Raw genomic sequence first — 11,844 nt, 5'->3', positions numbered from 1 at the left:
AAAATAACTAATTTGCAGAAAGAAAATTTAATACTTAAGAAAACTTTTATTTACATCTTGTTATTTTATATCGAGACTAAAGAAGGAATTTTGTCAAAGCTTAATTTAATCCATTTTAAATAAATTAATCAAGAACTAGCTTCCTAAAAATGTATACACATTTCTTATTTAATTTTCATGCACTGCAATCGAGACATCGTTTACACCTTTTCGCTCTTCAGAATCTTGCCTATATACAGAAATTGATGAAAAGATGCTAATTGAGAAAGCTCGATCAGGGGAGTGGCTATCGCACGATAATCGTGCCGGAAAGATTGCGTGACAACAAAATCACCGATATGTCGACACTGTGGAATGTTAATAAGTCTGTAAGTAGCCTCCTTGACAATATAATGTCCTCGACCACACATTCCGAGTGTATCATAAATCGCCGCTGCTAACCACGAAACACGTGCGGTGTAGCTGAGCTTTTAGCAAGCGGTCCAAGTAAATAGTGACTTGATTGCAAGCACAAAATGTATACATCAAAACTCGCACATTTCTACTTTACTACGGATTCCTTGGAAACCATATATTGAGAATCATGCATAACTTCCATCGAAAACTTGTTGGAAAACTAGATTGCAAACAAGCTAAATTAATTTAAATCACTCATGTAAATATAATTCAAGTAGCAAAATATAACTGACAAGTTCCATTGAAGCATTAAATGTCAAATTGATCGCATACTTTGCGTTATACTGGTTCCTTGCAGTTCAAGGTAATACTAATATATTAGTGTATAAAATACCATTATTAGCACGTGCATAACTCATATACACTAGAAACGAGAAAAAGTTTTAAATAAAAGACATAATTGTGGTCATAATCCGTTAAATACATTGTATATAAACTGTAGATATTATAATAATATATATTGCAATAAGAAAATATCATTTATATAATAATATTAATATTAATAAAATAATATTAAGATTATGGATTGTGTTATGTTTATGAAATTTACAATTAAAAATATAAAATCACAAATTGTGCTTTGAATATTTTTCTCATAATTTTCTCAGAGAAAAAAAAAGATCCTAGCAGAGCGTGGTTTCGATCCACGGACCTCTGGGTTATGGGCCCAGCACGCTTCCACTGCGCCACTCTGCTTCTTGAATGCACCCTTGCAGGTAGATCTATAACTATATCAACTTATATAAGAACGCCTTTTGCTATAAAAGAATATTATTCATTTTTAATATGATAAGTACGTTGTAGTATCAAATATTGCAACTATTGATTAATTACAAAGTTTCAATTTTATTTTTAAAAATGATTAATCGTCTATAGAAACATAGTTACCTACTTAATTGTGTATGTTAGAGGGTACTATACAACAGCAGAGTGGCGCAGTGGAAGCGTGCTGGGCCCATAACCCAGAGGTCCGTGGATCGAAACCACGCTCTGCTAGCAAATTTTTTAATACTTTTAGAAACTTTTTTTGTACTCAAGAATTTGAAAAACGAAAAATAATCTAATTCAACTAATGTAAGAACGTTTAATGACTGCAAAGAAATATATATTTATATTATTCTCATACATCTTATAAATAAGTAAAGATTTTTAGGATATTAAGAGCTTTTGTATATTTATTAGATATTTTACATCACGTAATATTATTATTCCTGTGTAGTGTAAAACTTCAAAGTAGCACAGTACCTACGCCCTGAAGTCCCGTAAACCCAACAGCAGTTGCTCACCAGAACATCGTGCGTATGACCGAGATTGCCATTCCTTTGTCATTGTTGCATTGGAGAAGTCGAGACGACGAAGGTTCAGAAGTTCACTGGAGTTCACAGACATAAATTCGGTTAGTGTCGTACGCGCCGCAAAGCCCGATCGATACCGTTTTCTTCCTTTCTCAAGATTACCAATCGTCGATCAACGTTAACATTAATTTAAATGACAAGTCTCTGTTACAGATTTCCTGGAATTAGCGGTAGACGAAAAATAAGTAGACAATTAAAGTTGGCTAATAGTGATGTAACTGACTGTTGGCCGCTCGCGTAACTGAATATTTGAACATTTCCTTGCTATAATCAGTACGTGCCTAAATGAATCTCTTGATTACACTTTCTCCTGTTAATTATCGATTAACCGGTTACTATCTGCTCGGGTGAGTGGCAAACGAATTTGATTTGTGACTGACTTGGTTGACATTTCTATGCACTTTGCTCGCGTAATTCCATGAGATCGTCCAATTTCACGTCCGAAATTGATTGCGCTATTGCCTGATGATGTTTCTGATGCTACCGATGTATGCGTACAGTCGCATTCTCTTTCTCTCTCTCTCTTTCTTTTTTCTTTTGTTTTTTTTTTTAATAGCGAACGATATACCGTTGTGAAACACAGTACGGTGTCGCATAAATCACACATAAATAGAAACGAAAAGAGGCAAAGTAGAAAGCGAATGGTCGACGACACGTGAGCGGACGCGTGCAAGCATCGCTATAACAATGGCGCCTAACTCATAAGGCGCGTGAATTCACGGTGCACGATTCGCACCCAGTTACTAAAGTGGAATATCAACGTGACTGAACGCGTATGCGACAGTGGCTCGTAAAAGTGTGTTTCTACATTGTGAGCGAAGGAACATTTGCGGAACGTTCGCACGTGTTCACGGTTCACCAATAAGGTTCACGCTATTGCGCGACAAACTTCCTTCGTCAATAATGTGTCCACCCACGTATTATTCAAGGACTCGTCAGTCGATTATGCCTGATTTGAATATTGAATTGAGAGGTAAGACATTCAAGCGATGTGTTGACGCTTGAATAATGGAAGTGCTAGTTAAACGATACATAGAGAGAAGTATGCTATTCTCTGTCAACTTTCATTGATACAATTTACGATGATTGTTATGTGACTGCTATATCACTGCTATAATAATACATCGGAATATATTGCAATAGCAGATTAAAAGTAATTAAGTAATTTCCAGAATATTTTTCAACGTACATATCAGTGTCGTGTATCGCTGATGTCTTTTAAATCTTTGTGCTTTAGACGTTCTTGCGCGATTTGCATTGGAGGCATCTGCAGTAATACGATGTCCATCGTACCGAAAGCCGATTTAGCTTGCATCGAGGCTGAGATCGACATTATGCGGCGCGCGATCGAAACCGCTTTACGGATACAAATAAACATCTCAAGCGATCCAGCTGCACTTCCTTTTTAAGATCTAGGATGTTAAACTAGTTCCTACATACACGCCGGCCATCACGGTATGCGATTGCCGCTATACCACATCGTTAACGTAACGCTACATATAAAGACTAGACTTTTATAAATCTTTGATCCTTCCGCGCACGCAGGAAAAAAAAGAGCGAGAGAGATAAGAGTACACTTTTCTGTTTTATTTAAGCATGTAACGAAGCCAGCTTGGAGAAGGTCTCGTGAAACCTTGATATGAAACCTTGCGCTGAAAGGAAATAACTTAATGCTGCAATAATCATATTAATCACCACCACTGTGCAAAATATTTATATACAACCCGAGTCGTCGATTTATTCTCTGATTCAGCACAACTGACCGGTACAATTCGATAACAAAGCTGAGATATCAATTCTGCGGAGATGTTTAAATTCCAGCCATGCAGCGACTCCATACCTAACGTAAAAGGCTCGTTCAACGTTGTCGCATTCAATCCTGGTCCAGATGTAACAGGGAGATGAAGAAACGCATTAGGCTTTCGATCGAGCGATTTATCAAAATAAGAATTATTTACTCTCGCGGATCGCGCTCATTTGTCATAGCGTGAGGTGGCCGGCAACGACCACGGCGGGCCGGTGACTCCCTCGATGCAGTTCCTGGTGACGTCTGACTAAGCGTTCTATTTCGGCACACTCGCGGAGGCCGCGTGACTAATCCACCGCGCGCATACATCAACGCAGGTGGAACTCATCCGAGAATGTCGCACATATCGAGATTTGGATTAGTAGGCGAGGGAGAGCACTCCGCAGAGCTATTACGGTGTTGCCCGTAATAGTCCTGCGATATCCTATTGTGGATCTAGTTGGCAACCGAAACTTTCAGCCACGAAGCCGGCACGTGTGTGCGTTTAGTCGGAAGATTGCAAACTTTCGGGAACAGGCAGGTACACTTTTGAATAAACCAACATAAATGTCCGGTGAATCGCCGATAAAAGTTGACCAACGCTTAAACGATGCGCCGGGATACTCTTCATCACTTTCTACGTTATTACCGTAAGTTACATCACGAACTTTTTTACGAAAAATCGTAAGGTCATCCGCTCTGCCATGGCGCTTCCATGAATAAGCAAATTCCGCGGCGCTTGCCGAGAAGCAGGAATGTGTTTACGGTATCGCTTTCGTCGGACAACACGACGGGAATAGGAATAAGCGATCACCAGGCCGCGGAAGCTAGCAGATCGCTTTCGTTAACTTTCTTCTGCTCTTCCCGATCGAAATTTTTCGCGGCCGGGCGAACACGCCATCGGCTAAACGATCGGCGCGATTCGGTAGAAAGTTCAGTTTCGAAAACATGGCACATGGCATATTGCTATGCGAGCATCGTAAGTCGCGTCCGCCGTAGACCGGCTCTCGTTAGTCCTTTTTCCACCGAAATCAGAATGCGAGGTGCGACGAGCACACGCAGGTGCTTGGAATGCCAAATATATTCGATGCTTATCGAACCACGACGAAACGAGACCCGCGACAAGCTGGTACCGATGGTATGAATGTAATCCAACAACGAAAATGTAAGAATGTAATTCAGGAGGCGTTTGTCTCAAGAGGTGAAGAAAGAACGTGGACCTTTTAAGAATCTTCTCTTTTTTCGTCCCGATAATCAGCATGAGTGCTGATATTCTTCATCATTTCGACGAATAACAGCGCAAACATATTCTCGTCACAGTTGCGAGATGAAACAGACTCTTTCATTATCATTCCTAATAATAATGAAAGAGCTAGCTCTCGTTTAAGCTTCGTTCGAACATTCCTTCACTTTCTCGGAGCCTGCAAACAACTCGAGGGCAGCTTTGCCCTCGGCCTTCCTCGTTTCCAGTCCGGCTGGAAGGAGAGACGCAAGTGTCGCGCGCGTCTACTAGGGAAGAACGAGAGCCGAGATCTGAAACAAAGGATCCGGATGCTGCGAGGGGAGAGAGAGGATGGAAGAGGAGAAGAAGGCGCGCGGCACACACAACCATCTTCCTGGTCATAATTTCAAGTGTGAGCTCACTCGCGAGCGTAGCCACGTATAGCCCGCGACATGAGTAAGAGTTTGGTGTTGCCGATCGTGCGATTCGCGCAAAATGCGTTTTCACGAATGCTCCTGAGAGATCGCAAAACCGACGCATTTGATCGCGTATCGTGAAGAAATGTGCGAATATTTTTTGAATGAGACATTCGCGACTAAATTGAACAAATATACAATTTTGAGCAAAATAAGTCAATAAAAAATTCAAACATCCATCTGTTGGTTTATATTGTTGGTTTGCATGTATTTATGCTTGTCGAGTTACATTTAATGAATTGCAACAGCACCAAACCGTCCAGGATCCAGCAATAAAACGAGGCCGGCTACCGTCTTTCTTTGCAATAATAACGCTACGCGGTGATGGATTACGAATGGATTCATCAGCCGATTCCGATCTTACATCAGCCTCGATCATCAGAGTGCAACGCGAGATCATCCTCTCGCCGTCCTCGCTCATGATCTTCCCCGACTTTCCCGCGTACCTGTACATCGCGCATAAACAAGGTATCCCCCCATATATCTTGCCGCGGACTACCGTGCACCACCGGCCTTCAACAAAGGCCTGAAATCCTCCGCGCGAGGGGATGCCCCTCGCGCGGATGTAGATAACAATTCGCTTCCTCCAGTGCTTCGGCGACGAATAATGACGCCGTCTACCGCCTCGCCTTCACGGCTTCATTTGGCGAGGAGCAGAAAGTGACGAATTGTTACAAAGCTAACGACACGGCCGCCGAGGAGAGGCGCGTAACGGCCGTAAGAATAGGAAGCCACAGGAAGCCTCTCGTTCGGCCTCGACCCGGCACAAACGTGCGTCGTCGAGGTTACCGCGCACGAGGCGGCACGGAAACAGCCGACGCTATCCGACCCGGTGGGACGGGCTACGCTCTCCCGTGGCCGCGAAGTCCGCTGAAGCGGTCGCGAGTCTCGCCGAGACGCGGCGTAAACGGCCGATCTTGCGGCCGCGGACCAAACAACCCTGCCCAGTCAGTTCCTCACGGTAAACCGGCCCGAGCGGTTCTGTCGTGCGGCGGTTGTCTCTCCGCGTCTCTTCTCTCTCTCTTTCTCTCGCCTCGCCTGCTCACCGAGCGTTCTGATCTCTCCGCACGCCTCGGATTCCGCGACCAGCGACGCCCGCAAGCGCGCGCGAGTAGCAGCAGCAGCAGGCAGTGATACCTCCTCGAGTCGCGAGATCGTGCGCTCGTGTCGGCGATTCAAGTGCGATCGATAAGTTGGTTTTGACAAGCGCACGGTCCTCGGCGACCCCCGGTGAGCCAGCCGCCAGCCATAGTCGCTCTTCCGCGCGAACGTCCCCTCCGTCCCCGCGGAGATTGGCCGGTACCTCTCCTGTCTGTGGATATTACTCGACGCAGGAAACCTCGGTCGCAGGTAAGAGACGCAGTGAGAAGCTAATACATCGCGATGATCACACGCGAGAATTAGAAAGGCGTAGACCGGAGCGAGCGAGCGAGCGAGCGAGCATGCGAGCGCGTGCCTGTGCTCCGGGAAGAGATCGTAACGGAGATCGCGATACGCGAATCTCGACTTAGCGCTACCGCGCCGCTCCGCGCATCTCCGTCTGACCCAAATCCACTTTTAATTCGACGTCGCACCGCGAATCCCGCGTTTCACGCTGCACCCCGTTAGCCCGAGAGGAACGACGCGATCCTGCGCAATAACGTGAGCCGGCGGCGCTCGATCGGGGTATTTGTGTCCCTGAGGGTAGTTTTGTGTTCCTAAGACGATCTTTAACGATGGACCTGACTTTCGGGCTCTAGCTGGACCACGAAAACATATAATAGATGTCATTGATCTTTCAAGCTGTTCATTAGACAGTTCCTTGAAGTCTGGGCTTTTGTTGCGTTCGAGTTTTTACCACATCGCACAAACGATCGGGTCGTTTGGAAGGATTCGTTAGTTTTCAAAGGAGTATGGATGGTTTTTACGCGACGGACCTTGTGACGAACGACACCGAATGTCGTAGTCAGTAGAACTGTTGCTATAGTTGTTACGTCATTACATTGCTAACGATTAATGATGCAAATCGGACTGATCCGCAGCGGGACTCGGTCCGGTGCTTAATGCGACGTAGTGCAAACACGTTTCCATCGGTATAACCAACTGCCTGCGTTCTTTCGGCGTGTTACATAATGGACTCCATTAAATCGGAGTTGGTTTATTTGATGGCGTGTTTGCGAAATCATTTCGCAGCTCGCAATATGCAAAACAGCTCATTCCTCTTCGCAAGATAGCGTTTTCTTATCACGAGAAATCTCGGGTATCCGCGTTTAATGTAATCACGTGTTTTTACAGTCAAAACGCACATTCTTTCAGATATTGCACTTGAAATCGAACAAACATCCAAAGAGTGTCACGAAAACAATTTTCCAAACAATTTTCGAGTCTCCTGATGTCTCTTGGATGTCTCTTGGATTTTTGTCCGAGCAAATTACTGATGCGCCGATTTAACTTGATTAACACGTCGAGATTTGGTTTGTACGTGGATGTGAATCAACCGTCAATGATAATGGACATGAAATTTTCCATTTTATTAACGATTATTTATACCCAGACGTATGGCCGTTTAATTTAAAAGCTCTATTTTCTAATCTGAGCATTCAATTGCTGAAACAGCATATCATTCATCATTTTCTTGCTGCATTGGATAGAGAGAAACAGCCTAAAGCGTACGACCTACGCATCTGTCGTCAGATTACGCGACGATGATCAATATCGTGCGGTATCTCCCTGCGGTGTCATGCGAAAAAAATTTCGCGCTATTGCGACATCTCGTTTATGTCACAAGAATAGACAACCCGCGTCGTCCCACGCATTATTCGGCCGTATTATTCTCGGATTATCCTATTTGGAATTCACCGCGTCTCGCAGACGATTTTGAACGCGGATATATTCCTTTCCGGAGAGTCCAACTGTGTGTTGTTGTGGCGCTGGAGTTTATCGATCACCTGGTGAAAGTGACGCCTCTTGGTGTTTGATACAAATTTAGAAAGCCGGCCGTACCATCCACATCTCGATGCAAATAATGCTCCCTCGCGATTTTACACGTCGAAATTTAGGGTGTTAGGAATATATTATTCGCAGCACATCTAAGTATCTGTGAAAGTGTTTTATCAAGAAATATTGGAGTATACAGGATATCCCGCATATATACGATCAGCATTTTGTAGAAAGCCGTTAATTGCACTCTTCCATATTTAACACTGATTGATCCCGACAAGCAGTTGACGTTAACTGTATAATATCACTATGATATCGGTATCGATTACGCTACACGCACACGTATGATTGTACATATTACGTACAACTTTATATTTCACAGGATTCTCTCGTGTCTCTCTGTCCAACGAGGACTGCAATCGTTAGGACTGCGACTCGTTAAGAACGAGTCGTTCGTTTTTATCGAGCAACGTAATCGACGTGATTTGCTCTACATGCGGAACACAGGTGGAGGAAACGCGTCGCTTCCCGTTCTTTATATCTCAATACCGGAAATCCTAACAAACGTAGTGCTGCGCGAACAGCCAGGCCGGAGGATGACCGCCGGTAGAAATCGATGATTCGCTTTAGCCGGTTATTTGTCCGCTTTGATAGTCACGAAGGAAGTCGGCTGTCGCGCTTTCACGACCATTGTGCTTTCTTCGGCCATCGGTAATCCCGCGGAGCTTATTAATACGTTTATCTAATATCGTTTAAGTGGACCGCGCGCGCGCGCGAGGTCGATGCACGAGGATGACCGTGTGTGCGAAGGGACGCTCGCGAAATATTGAAAAAACGATTAATTAAACGGATAGCAGTACCTAGAGTGACTTGTCGGTTTCTGGCCGGCAAAAGCGCTGACAGACTTAATGCACTCGGCAATTATATCTTCTTATAGCAATCTCTTTAAAGCGACGCAGCTGTGTACAGTACAGTTACCTTATAAATGACTCGATCATTCAAACATGAATAATGACTTATTTTTTATGTGCTCCCACGAGTGTGTCTTATGTCTTAGGTGAATGGTTAAAAAAATATTTATTCATGCACGCGCGACCCTATTCTCCCTATCTATTCTATATATAAAACCCTATATATAAAACCCTTATTCATGCTTGGCAAATTAAAGAAGTCTCGGTGATAATAAACAGACACCGATGAAAGCACGAGTAAGGCATCGAAGATGGCGGGATATCTAAATATAGACGATCCAGGTATGGATTAATCGGTCGGACATCAGCCGGCACATTAAATTATACGTCACCATAATTACTCGTTCGCATTTGCATTCGCCATTTTCTCCCAGCTTAGAAAACCAGTTCACCGTCGCCGAAGTATGCACGGGCTGCGCGTCGAGCAACAAAACTACGAGTTCGCGTTCGTCTGCTTTCTCGTTATTTTACCTATCCTGACAACAGCGACATGGCCGCGGAAGATGATGAAAAAATTCATGTACGCACCGCGACTAACTTTCTCTGCGTCGGTGGTATGCCACCGACGTCAAGTAGATTTCCGTCCAGCACACCTGCACGTATTGTTTTAATTCTTGAACGATTACGCGATATCGTTATTACAACGGACTCTCGCGACCTCGAGTTTTTCTCAAGAAGTTAATTGCGTATAATATGACTACTGACGTAGTCTTTTCGTATGGAATGATCCTTTTTATCTTCTTTCTTTTGAGAAGTTTTAAAGAATCTTTCAGGTTCTGTGATTACTCTACATAAATGTGATTGTGCATCATCATCAATGGCAATGTTGTAGCAACGTGCTGAATTAATTTTTGCCAATCAAAGTTTAATAGTCTATTTTGTAAGAGTTGTCGACACTTTTCGGCTTTAACAGGGCAACATGCATGATATAATGAGCAAAACACGAGCTGTTAAATAATGAAATTCGGAGTTAACGAGACTTATTGATGATAAACCGAATGGTAAGATTGACTAATTTTCAGACTTTAATTGCTCTAACATTCTTGTGTACTCTGTGCAACTGGAAATAATACCTATTCTGGTAGCGCGTGATTTACAGAATTTCACTTTTACTTACAATACCTTAACGTATCATTACTTCTTGAGTTTCTTTCGCAGGTCATGCAAGTCTAATCATCGCAATGATAAATTGTACATCTCGGTGGAATGAAAGAGTGAAATCTACGAGTGGAGGTCTACCCCACGCGTCTATCCTCATTAAGGAACCGTACGATTATTTGTTTGACCCTATAAACTAATGATTTTTGAAGATCAGAGTCAGCTTTGGACAAATATCGCAATTAGGACATTTCACACGGACTCGCACATGAAAGTTATTGTTGAGATAATGCGTCCAAACAATGAACTGAGATAAGCTTGGGAATTCTTGCCAAAGTGAACGCTACTCGATGCGCCTCTGCGACGTTGCTTCAGAGCTTTCCCCTCGTTTTTGTGAAAATGACCCTCTTCTCACAGGCAGCTATTCACTGCGAGGAAATTCTCAATGAGGTAAAAAGGAAACATTCACACGCAGTCTGTCTTTCTTTCGCACTGTTTCCTCTCTCCTTCTGGCTTCTATCTTTCTATAACATGAGAACCTAGTTCCAAGTGTACGCATATTAAAGCGGATGATCATTTCGAAAGCAAACACACTATCTTCGATATTTTCTAGTTTTTTAATTTGTTATTTGCAAGAACGTGATAGCGACGCATCACACTCCACGTTTCACCTTTTTACAACACGAGGATCATCATGCATCACGCAAATAATCAAGCAAAATGTCCAGAAAGAGAAAATTTCCGTTCCTAAAGACAATTTTACAGACTTAGATTTTTCTTCTGCTTAAATAAACATGGGAGATTGCAATTTCAAGAGAAAATAATTAGCTTCGATTCATGTACAAAAATAGGTGCAAGAGTGTGAATGGAGTTACGTGTGACATGACGTATCCTCGCAGGCGGATTGGACAAGCGATTACCCGCTGCGCCATCGGCTAGATTGCACTCGATACGTGTGTACGCAAGCGATAGTTATTAGTTCGTTTCAATTGACATTCCGGTCACATACGGCGCCGATAAAAGCGTGCCAAGTGCGATACCTATTACGCGTAGGTACGATAATTATAGTCATCAGCCTGTCATCTGCTATTACGCGCGCAGGAATCCGGGTATTTCGAGAATGTAGCGAGAGGAGCCGAGCGACAGCTGTGGACGCGTCTTGCCCGTTTTATTGACCGCGACAATCTCCTAAAGCGACGTCCACACCTTCTACCTGCACTTATGTATACGACCGTTACTCCGAACTATTGAATAACCGAGGAATCCTGACATTTTGGATCGGCACCGATCATAATTTGCCTGTCAGCCTTTCTCTAGATTCTGCCATTCGCCTTTACAAAATGCTGAAAGAGGAATTTAAGGTACAGCTCGAAATCGATGTCGAAAAGATTGCGCTTTGAAGAAAGAATGCAAGAGTAAAAGTGTCACACAAAAATATCGTCTTCTAAATTTTTATGCCTGCGCACCACATGTGCATAATTTTATAGATTATGCTCTGTGAAAGTTCAACATATCAATTTCAAAATTGTAATCCAAAGTGGGATTTGATGGGAGTTTTAGT

General features: G+C 43.3%; 1 protein-coding gene and 2 non-coding genes across 5 annotated transcripts in view; 2 read left to right on the top strand and 1 right to left on the bottom strand.

The window, feature by feature from the left end:
- Positions 1-1,080: 1,080 nt before the first annotated feature.
- On the bottom strand, positions 1,081-1,152 carry Trnam-cau. The gene has a single exon. It is a non-coding gene; the product is annotated as a tRNA-Met (tRNA).
- Positions 1,153-1,380: 228 nt separating this feature from the next.
- Trnam-cau lies at positions 1,381-1,452 on the top strand. The gene has a single exon. It is a non-coding gene; the product is annotated as a tRNA-Met (tRNA).
- Positions 1,453-6,209: 4,757 nt separating this feature from the next.
- LOC105278682 overlaps positions 6,210-11,844 on the top strand; it is a 49,723-nt gene continuing 44,088 nt past the window's right edge. For 2 of the 3 annotated variants that reach the window (XM_011337939.3, XM_011337938.3), the window contains exon 1: positions 6,211-6,645. The gene's annotated coding sequence lies outside the window, so the exon portion shown is untranslated. Of the gene's footprint in view, positions 6,646-11,844 lie in introns of all 3 variants that reach the window. The other variant, XM_011337940.3, reaches the window with a different exon arrangement.

The sequence above is a fragment of the Ooceraea biroi genome, chromosome 3 (assembly GCF_003672135.1).
Source record: "Ooceraea biroi isolate clonal line C1 chromosome 3, Obir_v5.4, whole genome shotgun sequence".
Classification (NCBI taxonomy): domain Eukaryota; kingdom Metazoa; phylum Arthropoda; class Insecta; order Hymenoptera; family Formicidae; genus Ooceraea; species Ooceraea biroi.
This window is presented reverse-complemented; position numbering and strand designations above follow the sequence as displayed.